The 17,352-nt window shown below is 56.7% G+C and overlaps 1 protein-coding gene across 8 annotated transcripts in view; it reads right to left on the bottom strand.

The window, feature by feature from the left end:
• TNS1 (tensin 1) overlaps positions 1-17,352 on the bottom strand; it is a 223,792-nt gene that overhangs the window by 90,971 nt on the left and 115,469 nt on the right. For all 8 annotated transcript variants that reach the window (XM_073878801.1, XM_073878812.1, XM_073878821.1 and 5 more), the window contains exons 5-7: positions 8,443-8,484; positions 7,585-7,635; positions 1,685-1,734 (exon numbers count right to left, since the gene is read on the bottom strand). The gene's annotated coding sequence lies outside the window, so the exon portion shown is untranslated. The remainder of the gene's footprint in view (positions 1-1,684; positions 1,735-7,584; positions 7,636-8,442; positions 8,485-17,352) is intronic.

Here is a 17,352-nt window from a genome sequence, read left to right as displayed (position 1 = left end):
CTCACCTGGGCTCCAGGTAAGCCAGACCACAGTGCACATTCCAGCCCTCCCCGGAGGCAGGCCAGCTCCTGCCCTTTGTTCCCTGACTCTCCCCCACCTCTGGCAGCTTCCACTGCCTGCCAGGACTATTTCTTGGCAGTGGCCTCCATGATTTCTAAGGGCCCAGGAAACAGAGGGTGCTGAGCCTTTGCTGCTGCCGTGGCAGGTGGCCCCCAGAAATCCCAGCGCCATCTGAGCTCCTAAAAGAGGTGGGAAGCCCCTGGGCTGGGCTCTGGGTAAGGGGAGGTAGGGGTTCACACCTTTACACCTCACCCAGCTTCTCTCCCAGCACGAGGGCCCAGAAAGGGGAAATGCGTGTCAGGACACTGAAATTCCATTCTGAGGTGCACCTGCAGCTTCTGGGGCACCTCACACCTTTCCTACCCCCACACTTCCTTACCCCATCACCAACCCGCTACTGTCTCACTTCCCGTCTATCCAAGGTGGTCCACATTCACATTTCCTTTTGAGAATCTTTGACTATAGCAGGGTAAAGGAGAGACTGGGGGGCAGTGGAGAATACCACCAGGGTATTTCAAAGAGATGGGGCGGCACATCCAGATGTCCACCAGGGTTAACTCTGAGCCCAGGTGTGTAGACGGGGCTTGGAGTTCAGGGAGCCAAGGGTGATGTATGGCTTCTCCATGGAGACAAGGACGGGAGCCAAGTGGTAGAGGGGCCAGTAGGCTGTGGTAGGGAGCCCAGTTTGAATTTAACCTCCGAGCCCCCACCATTCCTTATCCCTAAGATAAGGTTCCTCACTGCAGCCTTTGGGGGGGCCAGTGGCGGGTGGGGGGGCGGCATCCTAAGGCAGAACAGTGCCACCGCCTGGACAACTTCAGCATTGCGCCCGGCACCCACCCACCCCAAGGTGGTTCTCAGCTGTAACGGTAGAAGGGGATTCTCCAAAGGGCCACCCCGGTCTATGGGCCGCTGGGCCACAACCCAGTGGGTTTAGCTACACACCAGCCCTCTCTGGCCGGGGCTCCATTTCCCTGGGGCCAGATTCTCACTCATCTCGGGAGCCTCAGGAATGGAGGTGAGGCAGAGAGAGAAGAGCCTGAGCCAGAAAACCATAGAACCCGGACGCAGGGAAAAGAGACTCTGGATCAGCAAGGCACCGACTCTTCATGCATCCCCTCCCCCAGCCCCTGCCAGCCAGCCAGATGGAGAACTTTCCTTTTAGAAACGACCCTCCAACATCAAAAACCCCTGCCCATGAAGAGGACCTGGATCTAGCACAGGCCTTGACACCTGCCAGTCCGAAGGCACACCCAAGTCTTGCCTCCTGGTGGTTGCGTGACCTTTAACAAGTCACCTTACCTCCCTGAGACTCAGTTTCTTCATCTGCTGAATGGGAATAAAATACTTACCTTGCACGCTTGTTGCAAGGACTAGATGAGATCGTGCAGGGACATAAAGAATCCAGCTCAAGGCCTGGCTTCGAGCTAGAAATCAAAACACGAGCATTTCCAAGGGGCATCCACCTGCATCCTCTCTCTGTGGCTGGCATGTCTCCCCATGCTCCCTACCTGTGGCTTTATGACTTCGGGCTCAGAAACCCAAAGGTATGACTTGCTGGAAACACCCACAAGTGACCTCCCTGCGGCACCCCCACCCCTTGCCCCCCATAGGCCAGGCATACCTGATAGGCTGGGGATGGGGCTGGACACTTGGGGTGACTCTGGCGGAGCCCTGGGACAGAGAAAGGAAAAGCAGCATTATGGAGGGGGCCGGCGGAGAGCCGGCCACGGGAGCAGTCGGGGCTGTGGACAAACACAGATGCCCTCCTCCTTTCTCTGCCAACATTCCAGCCCAGGCCCCCTAACACCCAGGCAACACAGCAACTTAAAGCCAAAGGGCCATCAGTGCCAATTCCTTGGGAGTGTGCATGCAAGCCCCCAAAGGGCTTAGCTTTTCCTTCCCCGGGGAAGGAAGAAATCCCAAATGCTGAGAGCAGTCTGGGCTGGCGCCATCCACAGAGTCCACACACGCAATAAAACAGATACTAAATGGATGGAAACACATTTCGTCTCGATTCACTGGACAGCGTCAACAGTAAGCCCGAGGGGAGAATACAGACTGCAAGCCTCAAAGAAGGAAAGGCTGGTGCGGCAGCCCTCTGCCCGGCTCTGAACCTTTGTCGGCCGACCACCATCTCCCCACACTCCTCCCCTTCAAAGCAGCACCCCTGAGCCATTGAATCAAGAGTTGTGGGTCCAGAGCAGCCAGGGACCGCATGGCATGTAGCAGCCGGGGCCAGTGCCAGGCAGCAAATCATGCTCCCAAGGACCCGCCGCCCCTTGTCTGGCACCCCCTTACCCATCTCCGGGGTGGTCCACTTGCACAAAATTAGGCAAATGGACCCACGCTGGGGTCCCAAACAGCCCAGGACAACCCAATGGTGCAAGGATGAAAGCGCAGAGCCGGGGTCCCCAAGCATCCCGCCCTGCAACCTTGCCCTTAACACTCCAAGCCTCCCTAACGTCACACGGACAATGGGGCAATCCTTACCAAGTGGTTTGAAGATTTAAAAGAAGCATGCATATGGGGCACTTATACAGTGTTACTGTTACTACATCTGACACAATTAAAAGGGTAGTTAGAGATACAACCAACATTCACCTCTATAGAAAATCAAAGCCCAGTATCACAGCTGCTGCCCACCCTGTCAGCTATCTCACCTGATGCACAAATACCCAGCTTCTAGTTCCCAGGCCCAGCCAGAGCCCTTTGAGCCCTCTGGCGCCTTCCAAACCTCCCCGTGCCTCCCAGCCTTTCCCAACCACCAAGTTGCAACCACCTCTCGGAGGAGACAGGACCATAGTCTGCCAAGAAGAGGAGAAACTGAGGCACAGTGACTCACCCCCAAGTCCCAGGGAAGTCGACAACCAGCAGGATTCACCCTCAGACTCTGAGTTTGACCATGGGGGCCCAGAGCCGAAAAGCCAGTTCCAGCCTCCCCCAGGGCCCTACGGCGCCTACCAGGCAGGGGTGGGTGGTAGGCCTGGAGGCCTGGCTCCCGGCCGAGCCCGAAGTCAGGGCAGCCCTGCTAAGAGGAGAGCTCTCCATCCAGCCCCCAGGAGAAGGCTGCACCCAGAGCCCCCTCTTTGTAGGCCACGGCCCAGCTCTCCCCTGCTCAGCCTCTGTGGCAGCAGCAAGAGGAACGAACAGCCAAGTGGGACTGTCAGGGTGGAAAGTTTCTGTCTCCACAGCCCCCTGGCCCTGACGACTTGGGTTTGCATGAGTCAGGCGTGGGGGCACGGGGGTGGTAAGGAGGGATCATGTTTGGTTTTCAAGCCCCAAACCAGGCTGTTCCAAGACTACCCACCCACAGGAACACAAGAGACCCAACACGCCATCCGTCTTGATTTCACTGGTCCCTGATGAGGAGTCGCTGAACCTCCCCAGGCCCTAGGCCCTGCTCCAGGCCCCAGGGCCACCCTGCTATAAATAGCCCCTCGGGTTTCATCTGCTGCCGACCCACAGCCACGTTTGGAGGAGGCCACCACGGCTGCCTCAAACACTGGAAGCCACAGCTGTAGCCGAGGCGTGAGGTGTGGCCAAGGCCACGGGTCCCAGCCCACGGAGCCACAGGGAGACAATGCGATATTGAGACCGGCTTGGCGAGGGGACTGGGGAGCCAAGGGGAGCCAGGAGCTTCCTGGGGAGCAGGGGTGAAAAGGAAAAATGGGGCAGGAGAGCTGGATCCCATTTCTCCACCCCCCCTTCCCAATGTTACAACACTCTACATTCCTCAGCCTCCCCACACCAAAAAAGCCAGGAAAGATAAATAAAAACTTGGCCCCAACAGAGTCTGGCCATGCCGCCTCCAGAGGTGATAAGACAAAGTCCAAGCCTGCTCTGCTCCACCAGGCTGGCCAGGGCAGGGGAGGCAGAGGAGGAAGCTGCCCTGGGCCGTGACCCCACCAGATGACGGGGATGGGAACAGCTGGGTGGTCATCCCCTGTTGAATCACCGGGCTAGCCTCTAACTGACGGGGCTTCCTGTTTTCCGCAGAGTTTGGGGACATGTGACACTCACTGGCAGAAAGCAGACATAGACGGGTGACAAGTCTGGGTCTAGTGGACGTGGAGAATCTCACGCCGTTCGTTGCGGGGGGGGGGGCGGGGTGTGAGCAAGCACAACCTAATGCTCCAAAACACACAGGTGACCTCACACAGGAGGCCAGAGATGGGCCCCCCACTGCTATGCGCCTCACCACACAGGCCCTTGCTGAGAGGCTGGGAGCGAGTGGACACCTTGGTCATCTCTGCTGCCCATCACGGTGCTCGATCCCTCATCCCGAAAGCCCTCACCAAGGACCACCAGCTGTGTGCCAGGCGACGTGCTAGGCACCGGGGACCAGAGGAGGCCAAGTCCCTGACCTCGGAGAACTTCCACTCCATGAAGGGAGACACTCTTCAAGAATCGACCGTCCTGTTCCTCCCTGTTCAAACTGGGGATAGCACAGCGCCCGTGGGATTTCATGGGATTTACCTGTTCCAACCTAAAGCCTCCAGGGGAAACTACCAGAGGGCTTTACAAAGAGTACTACAAAGATTTTATTTTAAAAGGAAAATAAGTTCTCTGTCCGCCACTCACCCCATTCTTCTCCTCTCTGGGGCTGTCAAAGCCCTTTGCCCACCAGGCTTCAACTTCCCCCCGGCCCCTCCCAAGACAGAGATCAGTAATACAGCTTTGATTCAACTGCCTAGGCACCAAGAAGTCTCCCCTACAGTCATCACCAAACCGTGGTCTCTGTTTCAAGAAGAGAACAGCATGAAAGGAAATTCCACCCCACCCCCGCCAAAACAGTGTCTTGCTTCTCTCACTATCCGGAAGTTCCTCCTGGTGTCTAACCCTTACCCTTCCTCCTGCAGATCCACCCAACTCTTTTTGCCTTGGTCCTCCCTGTGGACCACCACCCAGTTCTCCACCAGCAGCAAGGAGTGAGAACCCCAGGACTTGGGCGGGGTTGGTTTAGAGCAAAACGACTGTGTGGGAAGAGTCCTGCTTGCCTTTGAGGTCCACAGACCAAACACAACAGCTCTGGACCAAAAGAAAAGGCGTTTCCTGAGCCCCAGTCCCGAGGGGGCCCAGTTGGGAGGAGGGTCTGTAAGAAACACCAGGGGCCATGTCAGGCAGCCAGAAATTGGTGCCCAATCTACGTCAGGGGCCCGTCCCCATTCCTACCTCTCCTCCGGGGGCTGTGGCCAACCCTCCCACCCCCACCAGTCCCTCCAGCCACACCCCTTCCTCTCTCCTTCCTGCCCACCAGCCTGGATTTTTCCAAAACAAAGTGCGACACAGCACACCATCCACAAACCTCTCTACACACCAACCCTGCTGGAGGAAAACAGCCATTCCTGCCCTGTGAGTCCTGGGCCACAGGCCAGAGACAGGAAAACAGCTCAACGAACAGGCACACTATCACGCCAGGAGGCCCAGGGTTGCAACGGCGCAGCCTCTGAAACAGGTCTCCTCACTCGGGGCAGACTGCGGGGGGGGGGGGCCCTGGCTGGGCGGGGGCATGGACGAATGACCCTGAGAGCACCCAGACTGGGACAGATGTCCGGGAACTTGGAAGATTAGGTCTTCCCTCCTTTGCAGTACACAGGCCATCCTAGAACCTGCTCCCTTCACTAGACTGGCTAAACCAAAATTCATGTTGTCCCTCGTCCCCTAACCAGACAGGACACAACCTTTACCCACCCTGGCACACAGACACAAACACACACTCATCCCAAATCAACAAAATTTTCTTCTGAAAAAACCTCTTGTCCCAACTAAAGGGCCAGTTCTTTCTTTCTGAGGACCAAGGTCATACCCATTGTCGCATCAGAAAGTTCATCATGATGTCTAACTTCACTCTCTCTTGCTGCAGCTTCCCCTGACAAGCTATGTCTGGCCCAGGCTGGGGTTGTGGGAAGCAGCGGCATTAGGACTTGGCTTATAAATGTGCTCAGGCCATTGTAAAAGGTTTGGCTCACACAGCATCCCCCTGGCCAAGGGTTGGGAGAGCCGGGTAACACCAGATCCAAGCAGCAGACCCAGGAAGGGATGGAGAAGGCACTCATCAAGTCACTGAGCCCCTTCAAGTCTCTGTTTTCCCATCTAAAAAATGGGACCAGAGCATCTGTCATGGGTGGGGGGTAGGAATCAAAAAAAAAAAACAAACAAACAAATGCCAGCCCACCTCCTGGGCCTTAGTCAAAATAACAGGAATAAGAATGGCTAATATTTATTGAGCACATATTATATGTTCTGTGTGCATTAAGTAAGTTCATTCTCCGTAATAGGGACACACAAAAATTAATTTCTGACCCACATCCCAGCCCCAGAAATATCATAGACTTGGACAAGAGTCCCTCCCCAACAGGTGCACTCTGTGCCCGTGGGACCCACGCATACCTTGAACAGAGCCTTCCCCACTAATTTAAGAGGCATGCTCCCGCTCCATCCAGACAGGCCGTGCAGCCCCAGGAATGCCTCCGCCTTGTAGGGCTGGCCTTGCAGGGCTGCCCAGGGTGGGGGGGGTGGGGAGCAAGGCGGTGGTGGCGGTGGGCTCCCCACAGAAGTGCGGCTGCCTACATGCCTCCTGCTGTCCCAGCACCTCCCCAGGGCCCTTCCCACCGTGGGTCAGGCAGCTGTCAGATGATAGGGCCTCATGCCATCAACAGCTCCCCCGTGCCAACCGCCAAACCACTCCCTGTTCCTCTGCAGATCGGGGCGGGCAAGGATAGGGAGGCCAGCAGCGGGGCAAACTATCAGAGGAGGGTGGGGAAGACAGAGAAAGGCCCAGCGCTGTGGGGCGTCTCCCCCAGGGATGTGAGGCCAAGCCCAGACACGAGCATTGCTCAAAGCAGGGTCCTGGGAGAGCCCCTTCTGCCCTTCCCTGGGGTTCTTCCACTTTAGGAATTTGCCCATTGACCTCCACCAAAAATGCATGGCAAGAGGAGCCCAGAGGGATCAACTGGCTTAGCCCATCTTCCAGCCTTCTCCTGAGTCAATCAATGGCACTTAAGTCACACGGAAGACTCTGACATTTTCAAAGGCTCCTTTCTCCCAAGACGTAGAGCCTGCAATTCCCCAAGGTCTGATGACCCTCTGCGAGCCCAGGGGTCCTTCTTCACCTCTGCCCTTAGTCCCCTTGCCCCTTTCCCTTGGCCTTACCTTGGTGACTGCTCACCACCACGCCAGGCCTCAAAGAGCACTCCCTCTCTGGCCTCCCTCCCCACCCCCCACCCTGGAGCACCGAGGAGGTCTGGCAAAGTGGTGGGCAAATGAACCCTGGATCCAGCTGAGCTGGAGGCCAAAGCCAAGACAGAGGCCCAGTGCATAAGTACATGGGACCTGTTCACCATCCCAACGCCTCCTCCCCTGCTCAGCCACAGAGCCAAGTGACCCCCGCCTGCCCTTCTGGAAAGGAGGCAAGGGATGCTCCACCAAACGAGACAGGTATGAGACATGACCCACACCGGCAATCCCCTTAGGGCACCATGAGCCCAGACACATCCTCCGCTTCCCCATCCCCATACTTACGTCTTCCTCAAGGCTTTTCCGTGTGTTTCCACCCCGGAAAGCTCCTTCTCCCTGGAGATGGAGAAAAGGCAGTCAGAGCGGGGAGCCAAGGAAGGGAATCAGAAGCACCCTGGTCTTTCACCTCCTGGCTTTGGCAGGGGTGAGGGGGTTGGCAGAAGGGCCTGGGAGAGAACTCTGCTGTTTGTTTAGCTTTCCTTTGTCCACTAAAAGCCCCTCAGAGCTAGCCAACCCTCTCACCTGTGTCTCACAACCACTATGCTGGGAGATCTTCCTGTTCCCATTTTGCACGTGAGAACACAGAGGCACACACAGGCTCATGACTTGCCTACAGTCGCACAATTAGAAGCTTGGAGGAGGTAGAGTCTGAACGCAAGCCCTCCAACCGTAAGCCCATTACTGCGCGCGAGCCATGGCCAGGAGATGCCCCTCGGCTGCTGACTTCAGCTTCTCCACTGCAGGACCCACCCACTCTCTTCCCTTCCTCCTCCATGCAGCCTTGAGGAAATTGGGAAACTGTCTGTCTTTCTGCGAAGTCAGAAAGATCTGTTTGGAAACATCTGCCCGGCTTTCTCGCATTCTACATATTTAATAAAGAAGCCCACATTTAACCACTGGCCTCTCCCACCTGCCTGCCTACTTCCCTAGCAATCCATTTCCGAACACACGAGTGAGGTCACATGCCCGGCTCCCAACATGACCCACATCCCCATCACTTTCCCCCAAGTTCCTCAAATCTACTCCAAAAGGATGTCCCCAAATGTATGTGTTCACTTTCCCCAAAATCGCCCTTCTGCCTTCTGGGCTCCCCATGCTTGCCCGGGATGTTCCCTGCCACCCACCGCACCTGCTGTCACTCACCGTGTTGGCTACATTCTTCGGTGCACTCTCAGTGTTGATGGGCTGTGAACACAGGGAGAAAACAGTGTGAGGCCTCAGGGTGAACAGCCATGGACTGGCTCTGTCCCCAGGGCTGGTGGTCGTGATGGGGCAAAATGCCCCCTGAGGCAGGGCCCATGGCGCCAACCCAAGGCTCAGACTTAACCTAGCTAGCCCCAAGCTCGGGAAACCAGGTTTGGAAAATGAAAAACAATCCTACTGGTACTAGAACCACCCAGCTCGACAAACCCCAGCAAGGCCTCTGACTCAGTGCTGACTCCTCAAAAAGGGACACAGAGCAGGTAAAAGTCATGCCTGCTCCTATGGGCCAGACTTCTTCACCAGCACCGGCTCATTTATTCATGACAAGAACCCGGCAGGTGGGTCCCATTAGCACCTGTGAGCCCCACTTCACAGAAAAGGAGAAGTTAAATGAGTGGTCCAAAGTCATCAACTACCACTGGCAACAACAGGATTTGTACCCCATCCTGAGACTCTGTGCTTCACGCTCTTTGTGTGAAATCACCACAGCCCAGGATGAGGCCTGCCGGAATCTTAACTCCGGCGGGCTTTTCAAGGCCCTGCACCATTAGCCCTGCCTGCTCGCAGACCTGTGTCCATGCCCCAAAACTCGGCCCCATCCAGACCTGTCACCTCGATCCCCTTCCTTCTTCACGCATCCGGGCCTTTGCTTGTGGAAAGGCTCCGCCACCCATGCTCTTTTCCGACAAGCTCTCCTTCCCCACAAGGCCCTTCCTGGACACCCTGCAAGGAGGACTCCCTCCCACCTTCGAACTCCAATAAGCCTGCCCTCTGGGCTACGTATCTGGTCCTTAGGGTACAAATAATCTCATCACGGGAATATGTCTTGTTCCCCAATATTGTTCTGTGAGTCTTATCCCACTGCCTCCTAAACAGATTCAAAGCAGCGTTATAAGCAGCTCGGCTACCATATCCCTCGTGCCAGGGACTGGAAAGGATGTGTAGAGGGCCTCCAATGAACACCTGTGGACTGAGCCTGTCCCTCGTGCCAGTGCCACCCTTTCCCAGCCAGGACCAACAGACGTGCTTCCTACTAACGGCATCCTGAAAGGCTCCTTGGACGCCCATAACACGAGAGAAACTTGCCACTCCAGGTCCACCTCCTGCCTCCGGTCCCTAGGGCTCCGTTCCCGACACAGTGAAGTGGTTCCAGGGGCCCCTGAATCTCGCAGAAGGACATGAGCTTGACCGTGAAGGTGAGGAAGCAAGCCTCTGCCAGGATGAGCAGAGACTAGCTTAGGATACAGTGTCTCAGAATAGGAGATGCCCGCCCTAACCCCCTTGCTGGTGAGCTCCTCAGCCCTGAGGAAGACAGGGGAATGGAGAGAACGGCCTCTGAGAGGTTCTGGCATCAGGGAGGAGAGCGGGACCAAGACGGGCATGGAGGAAGAAAGCCGACAGAGATCAAGGTAGCGGGGCTCTTTCAGGAAGTGGCGGGACTCCTTTACCCCAACGGCCGGGAGGATGGGAGGCTAAGGCCAGAACTTCTTTCCAGGGGATGAAACTTCCTAAGTAGCCAAGGCAACTTAGACGGTTGAGGGAGGACAGGGCCCAGGCACAGAGTAGGAGATGGGAAGGCAAGTCAGCTGGGCCCTCCCAGCCCCCAGGTCAGCCAACCTGGAGCCTGAGCAGGCTCTGGAGAAGTAAAGATGCCACGTTCCACTCCCTCCCAGCCCAACCCCAGTCCTCCCCCAGCCCCCTCCCAGCCCCCACTCCCGAGCCACAGGCCACCAGGCAGGGACCCCTGACCCAGGCTCAGCTCCAGGAGCTGCCCGCTAATCAGGGCCAGGTTCTCCCCTCAGCCTCCAAAAGCCACCAGCCCCAACCAGGGGAGTCCTCGGCAGCACTGGCCCCTGACCCCCCACCTCTCCCTTCTGGTCCAAGGCTCTGCAATGCTCCTGTGGAGACCATGGCTAGGCGGGAAGGCCCAAGCGCATCCTCTCTGGGCTGCTCTGGCCTCCAGGCGAGGAGGAGCACTCCAGCAGGGCAGATCACAGGGACCTTCTATAGGCAGAGTCTACACCACGGAACTGCAATTTGAATCCAGATCTGTCAACTCCAAAGCCCTCACTCTTAACCAGCCTGCCTAGATGGGGGGTGGTCAGAAAGGACAGAAATGGAATGGGACAGAGAAGAGGGAGGGAAAGCACCTGCCCCAGGCCCACGATAGGCCCTAAAGAGCCCCTCGTCCTGCTCTAAGGAAAGCCTCCTAAGAGGCCCAGCCTCTGGGCAGAACAGAATGTTGGCCGGCAGTCTCGCACAGCCCTCAGAATCACCTGGAGGCCTGTGGGCACACAGGGGACAGGCCCTGCCCAGAGGGCCTAAACCAGGGGACCTACAGAGGGACCCAAAAATGTGTATTTCCCAAAGGTTTCCGGCCCTGCGGATGACACTTCGAAAACCACGGGTCTAAGCTAACAGCGTCAGCCATCGACCGCCAGGGCCGTGTCCTGACTCACTCTACTACTAACTGTGTGAACTTGAACCGGTCACTTTGTCCTTGCTGCTCCTCACCAGGCCTGCAGAGCGCTTTTTTGTGAGCGCCAAATGAGACGGCGCACATTAAGCACTTAGAACAGGGCCTGGCACTTAGAAAGCTCTCAGTAAATGTTAGCTGTTATTTCTCATCTCTACCTTGCACACTCCCAAGGCCCACCCTACCCCACATTGACCCTCCTGCTCCACCCCTCCCCAGTCTGGCACAGCACAGACCAGGGAGATGAGTCAATATTAGAAAGCACAGGCCTCAGCACTGCAAGAGAAACTTCCCTCCTGGCCAGCAATCAACTTGAGCACCAGCCCCTCTGTCCCCACCCCTTCCCCGGGCCAGCTAGGGGCCGGCCACAGGGCCAGCCAGCAGATGCCTTCAACATACTGGTCCAGGGGCTCCCTGAGAAGGTAAAAATTTCCAAAAGCCCCTCTGGAGCTAAACACCCAGTGCCCCCCCAGCCCCCTGCGGTACTTGCAAACACAGGCCAGCATGCGTGCCGAGCTCCCCAGCCCTCTCCTCCGCCCCAGTCCCGGGATTGGAGACCTGCTTCTCCGTTTCCTAGGCGCCGCCAGGGATGGGGCTACTGGGAATGAAAAAGGCAAGGGACAGGTAGCATGAGGGCAGGCCCCCCCCCCGACACCGCCCCCTCCCCCAGGCCCTCAGCGATGCTGTAGGGAAGCTCCCAGAGCCCCCGAGCTGTGGGTCCTGACGTGGCTGAGCCGGAGCCAACAGCCAGAGAGCCCCACTCGGCCTGGGCTGTTAGCCCCCCTTGGGCACACCCACTCAAACACATATTTTCTCCCTGTTGCATGGTTTATTTTTCTTCTTAGAACCCCTCACTCTCCAACACTATGCATTTTACTTCCTGATCTCACTTCAGGTCTTCCTTCCCTGCTACCACGTAAGTTCCCATAGCCCCCAGAGCCTAGGACTGGGCCTGGCACACTGTAGGCCCTCAGCAAATACCAAGTGAGTGAGCTAACCAAGAGAGCCCCTCACTCTTCCCCGGCCCCCTGACCATGCTCACTACTGACAATGCAGCACCCCCGGACCTTGTGGAGCCAAGGTCTCGAACCTCCATCTTTGCCTGGATTTGGGCCAGGACACACCCGATCCTTGCACACCACTCCTCAGAACACCAGCTCTGAGTAGGACTTCAGACACCATCCCCCTCCCTCCCTGTTTCACAGGTGTGGAAACGGAGGTACAGAGAGGTATGACGCCCAGCCTCTCACAGTGGGGTCCGTGGCAATACTGGGCTTGGCACCCAGGTCCTATAGGGCCCACTGCTGAGCTCACCTTTCTGTCCCTCACCCCAGTCCCTAGCCACCCTGCAGGCAGGGTTAGCAGAACACCTCCCTGCAGGCTCTCCTCTTCCTTCCCCCTGAGGCTCAGCTGCAGAAGGATGTAGCACATGGAGCCCAGACAGAGACAGCACCCCCACATCTAGCCCCACCCCTACCTAAGCCCAGGACAAAACCTTTGGCTTTTTTTTTTTTTTTAAGATTTTCTTTATTTATTTGTGAGAGAGCAAGAAGGAGAGAGCTGGGGGAAGAGGTAGTGGGAGAGGGAGAAGCAGACTCCCCACTGAGCAGAGAGCCGGACACAGGGCTCGATCCCAGGACCCTGGGATCATGACCTGAGCTGAAGACGGATGCTTACCCGACTGAGCCACCCAGGCTCCCCAACAAAACCTATATCTTAAGGACCCCAGGCTTTCCAAAGCCGAGGGCAGCCAACGCACAGCCCCACCAGGGGTCTTCCAGAATCCTCCTCGCCCCCAGGAAGGACAACTCCAAGTGGGTGGCAGGGTTTGGACCTGGTGCCACTTGGTGGCCAGACCTTGCGCTTCACAACTCACTCTGCTCTGGGGTCTCAAACTTGGAAGTCTGCAGCAAGGCAGGGACGAGGGTGAGGTGCTTCAGACAGGAAATTTCAGGAGGCATCCACTCTCAGCTCGCTCGAGGTGCACCCACACAACCCTGAGAGCCAGGCCTCCTCAAGTGTTCTACTCTACGTGCCTCACCTGCCCGACATCTTCCTGTCCTGCTCTGGGGATGCCTTTTCATAATGGCAACACGGTAACAACCACTGTTCATGAGGTGCTAATGACCTGAGCATAATATCAAGTTCTTTACTTCCACCACCATCAATCCTCGGAACCGCCGAGGTAAGCATGACCCCACTTTGCAGTTGAGACAGAAGTCCAAGAGGTTCAGTAACTTGCCCAACGTTGCCCAGCTGGTCTTTGAACCAGGCTCCCTCCAGCCCTGTCATGTTCTCTCTCCTCTCCCTGACGAAGATCTTCACTCACTGAAAGTTCCCCTCAGGCAACTGCCCTCCCGTTGGGAACAAGCTCTCTGTGACTTAGAGACGAACTGTCTCGGATCCTCAGGAGGAAGAGACCCCTTCAGTGCACTGCCATAGGAAGAGGAGGAAATGGACGGCAGCAGGAGACACTGAGACCAGACATCAGAGAGAACTTCCTGAATGTGAAGGGTTGCGAACCACAGGGCGGATAAGGGAAACTGCACATCCTTTCCTCAAGTTTTTTTTTCCAAAAAAAGACACGCACGCCCCCTCTGCGCATGCATACCCACCCCTAACTGTGTGGGCTCGAGGGGCTGGGTGGCTGGGATGATGCCCAGAGGTTTGTGCAGTATGACATGTTGGTGGCCTGCAGGGAGGGTGGGCTGGGAAAAAATGTATCTGTGGGCCGCTGTTGTGGAGGAAGGAAAAGGCAAGGGCCATGGCGGCGGTGGGGGGGGGGGGTAGATGCCCAAGCCCAGGCTCGGGGGAGGGGTCTGGCGCAGAATGCGGACTCAGCCTCCGGAGGAACATTCTGTCCAGAAATTCCTCACACCCTCCTCCCTTCCACTGCTCCAGCCCTCCCCACTCTTGCCCTCTGGGAGGCCTGGAATCCAGGCAGTTTTTCAGGCCAAAAAGACCCCATGACGTCACATGTCCCGCCATGGCAACCCACTGTGAGATCACAGGTGGCACTGCCTAGCAGGACGGGGCGGGGCGGGGGGGCAGCAGGTAGGGCTGGTGGGGGCTGGAGGAGCGTCCTCAGCCCCGGGACCCACAGCAGGTTATTCCAGGCTCACTTGCTCCAGAAATAGAACCCTAAGCAGATGAAGGGAGGGGCTGGAAGCAAGAGGGAAGAGCAGGGGGCACTTAGAGGGGGCAGGGCCGGGCGGGCACATCACAGACCCCCCAGTCCCCGGAGTGGGAGTGGGAGCGGGACAATCACACAAGGACAAAACATCACGGAGCCGTCGCCGCTCCGGTAGCACTTTGAAACCCTTTGGGCAGATGCAGAAACCGAGTGTCCAGGTCTGCACCTCAAAGCCTGTGTTTGCCCCTCGCCTACCACCGCCCCCCACCCCCTCCCCATGTTAATTCCCACCATCCTGGGAAGGGGGAGCCACTGGGGGGTGGGCATCAGCACTGAAGGCCAGGGGCTGGAGAGAGGGTGCGGAACAGGCAGTGCCAGGCCCCGGCCAGGGTGCGAGGCAGGCCGGCGGCCTGGTTCCCCATGAAGTGTTTGGGCGAAGTCGCCCCAGGGGCTCCATCCTCTCCTGAGCAGGCCTAGGCCCCCAGAGGAAAAGAACAGGCCGGGTGTGATTAAATGAAATGTGATGCCTGATTTTCCCTGCACAACCCCACCCCCCCCAGGGAGGGGCCTGCGCAAGCCCACTCCTGTCCTCAGGCCGGCCCCGGTTCACCCCCGGGGACCCGGCACACGGTTCCTGGAAGAGAGGGGACAACGGCAGGGGTGGCGGGCACTCACCCGGCCCCCTCCTGGCCCTGCTCCACACTGGATGCCCTTGTCCCCTTCCCAGGGCACTGGGAGTCCGGGCTTCCCTAGGCACTTCCTCTGTGCCCCTCTGGCCACTCTTGTCTGCATTCTCTCTACTCCAGCTGAGCACCTGCGCCCAGCGCTCCTCCCACAGCCCCCTCACCACCGAGCCGCACCCCACAGCTGGCAGCAGACTCTCTCAGAGCCTGCTCTGGGTCACTTCCCCACTCAAGGACCCACAATGTCCCTACTGCTTGGCTCATCAAGTTCAAGTTCCCCTGCCCGGCATGTGGACTCCTCCCTTATCTGGCCCCTTCCTCCACACATGCCATGTTCACGCTCTTTCCGTTCCTGCACTCATCAGTTCCATCAGCACGCCCAGCCAGGACCACCAACCAAAATGACACAGAATCACCTGGCCCCCACTCCCCTCCACCCTCCTCCTCCGGCAAGGGCAGACTGGCCAAAAATGTTTACTCTGGATGTGCCCTGGCTCCCCCACGGGCTCAGGAACTCAGATGAAGTCCCTGCCCCCTCTCTGTTTCAGCTCTCCATTCTCCTCCTCTCCTCTCTTCCATTTGCTCCAATCTTAAACTAGACCTGAAACAGGAGACAGACTTCCTCAGCCACCGCAGCACAAACTGATTGCTTCTTTCCCTGGCCCCCAAGGCCACTTCTGGTCAGAAGCCCCCAGGCGGGCACTAATCAGTTTCCATCTCATACTCCTCTCTTTCTCCCCCACTGAACATGGCTCCCAAGGGCTTCTCTTCACCTGACTTGGGTCTCTCCCAGTGGAGGTCCCAGGGATGGTGGTCAGCACATTCATGGATGCCCTGACCTCCAGGAGCCATGTCCCTTCACAGCCCAGTCTAAGGGCGGGACTTCCACCAGGCCCTCCCCAGAGAAGGAACTTGCCATCAGCACCCACCTTACACCTAGCAGGTGTTAGTGAACATGGGTTCCAGCAACAGACAGCAATACCACCACCCCTGCCCCCCACCGACACGCCATTTTAGATGTTAGCTCTTCTTTACATCCGAGTCTCTTTCCTCCTCTTTGTAAGAACCTCCATGCCAGGTTCTACTCTGGAGAGCAATAGCAAATCTGCCCTTCCCCACGTTCTCACTCCCAGTCTGCGCCTGCTCCATATTTTCCCTCTCCAGACCGCGCAGCCCTGTTGCACAAAAGATCTTCAGCCCCCCTCACCACTCTGAGAATCTTCTTTGGAATGTAATGCCCAGTTTGCTCTCTCCTTTGAAAACCAAGCCTCTCTCTCCTGACATTGCTCCGTTTTCTAGAATCTTCCAAGATGGCCGCTCATGGCCCTCATGGCCAGAGGATGAAATTTTGTCAGAGCCTGGAGTTCAAAGTAAAGCGACTGCTAGTCATTCTCCTTGATGCAGGGCAAGATGGCGTCCTCAGGGCTGAGGGCTCTGCACACTTGTCCGGAACATCACACCACCCTCCTCCTCCATGAGGCGGTGTGGTGCCTTCTTACCTCAGATCCGACACTCGGGCACCTTGGGAAAGTCATCTGAAAATCTCAGGACCACCACCCCAAGCCCAGGAGAATGGCTGCTCTCAAGAAAACAGCGTTCTTCACAAGAGCTAAAACCCAGAAGTAGCTCAAATGTCCACGGACAGAGGAATGGGTAAGCAAACTGTGACACAGACATACAATGGAGTATTACTCAGCCTTGAAAAGGAGAGACATTCTGACACACACCACAGCACAGGGAGTCTTGAGGACATCAGTGCTAAGTGAAACAAGCCAGTCACAAACGGGCACATATCATATGAGTTCACTCACATGAGGCACTGAAGTGGTCAAATTCATTGAGATACAAAGAGAATGGTGGTTGGCAGGGACTGGGGAAGGGGAGGGCAGAGCTCTTGTTAAATGGGTCGAGTTTTGTTTTACAAGATGACAAGAGTTCTACAGTAGGATGGGTGACACTTATACAAGGACAGAAATGAACTTAACACCATGACTGTGCATTCGAAAATGGTTAAGATGGTTAATTTTATGTTATTTGTATTTTACCACAGTAAAAATACACTCAAGTCAAAAAAAAAAAAAAAAATTTCAGGGCCTCCATTTCACCTGAAACAGAGCAGGACTGGACCAAATGGTGTCTAAAGTCCTCTCATTCCGTCCTAAATCCCAGGCCCTAAGCTAGCTAGGTACACTTGTGGTTGGAGCTGTTTAGAAAAAGAAATCCCAACACATGAAACTAATGTAACATTGTGTGTCGACTTTACTTCAAATAAATGAAGGGGGGAGGGAGAAAGGAAGGAAAGGAAAGGAGAGGAAATCCCAGAAAAGTCCACCTGGCTGCATCCAGTATTTACATCAGCAGCAAGCATCTAGGGGATCCTGGGGAGAAAGCAGAACCAGGAATCTAAAACCCCACTCCTGACCCAGCACACCACCCCCCACCCCCCAAATACTGCGGGACCATGAGCAGGTCACCTAGCCTTTCTGAGCCCCACATTGTTCCTCGGCCTACCCAGGTGGCTCTCACGAACGTGCCCAGACTTTCACACAACCCACTGT

Source organism: Callorhinus ursinus, unplaced genomic scaffold (genome assembly GCF_003265705.2).
Source record: "Callorhinus ursinus isolate GAN/ISIS: 27379988/994484 unplaced genomic scaffold, GSC_fseal_2.0 scaffold2, whole genome shotgun sequence".
NCBI classification, from domain to species: Eukaryota; Metazoa; Chordata; class Mammalia; order Carnivora; family Otariidae; genus Callorhinus; species Callorhinus ursinus.
Note: the sequence above shows the minus strand (reverse complement) of the source record. Positions and strands in the feature narration are given on the sequence as shown.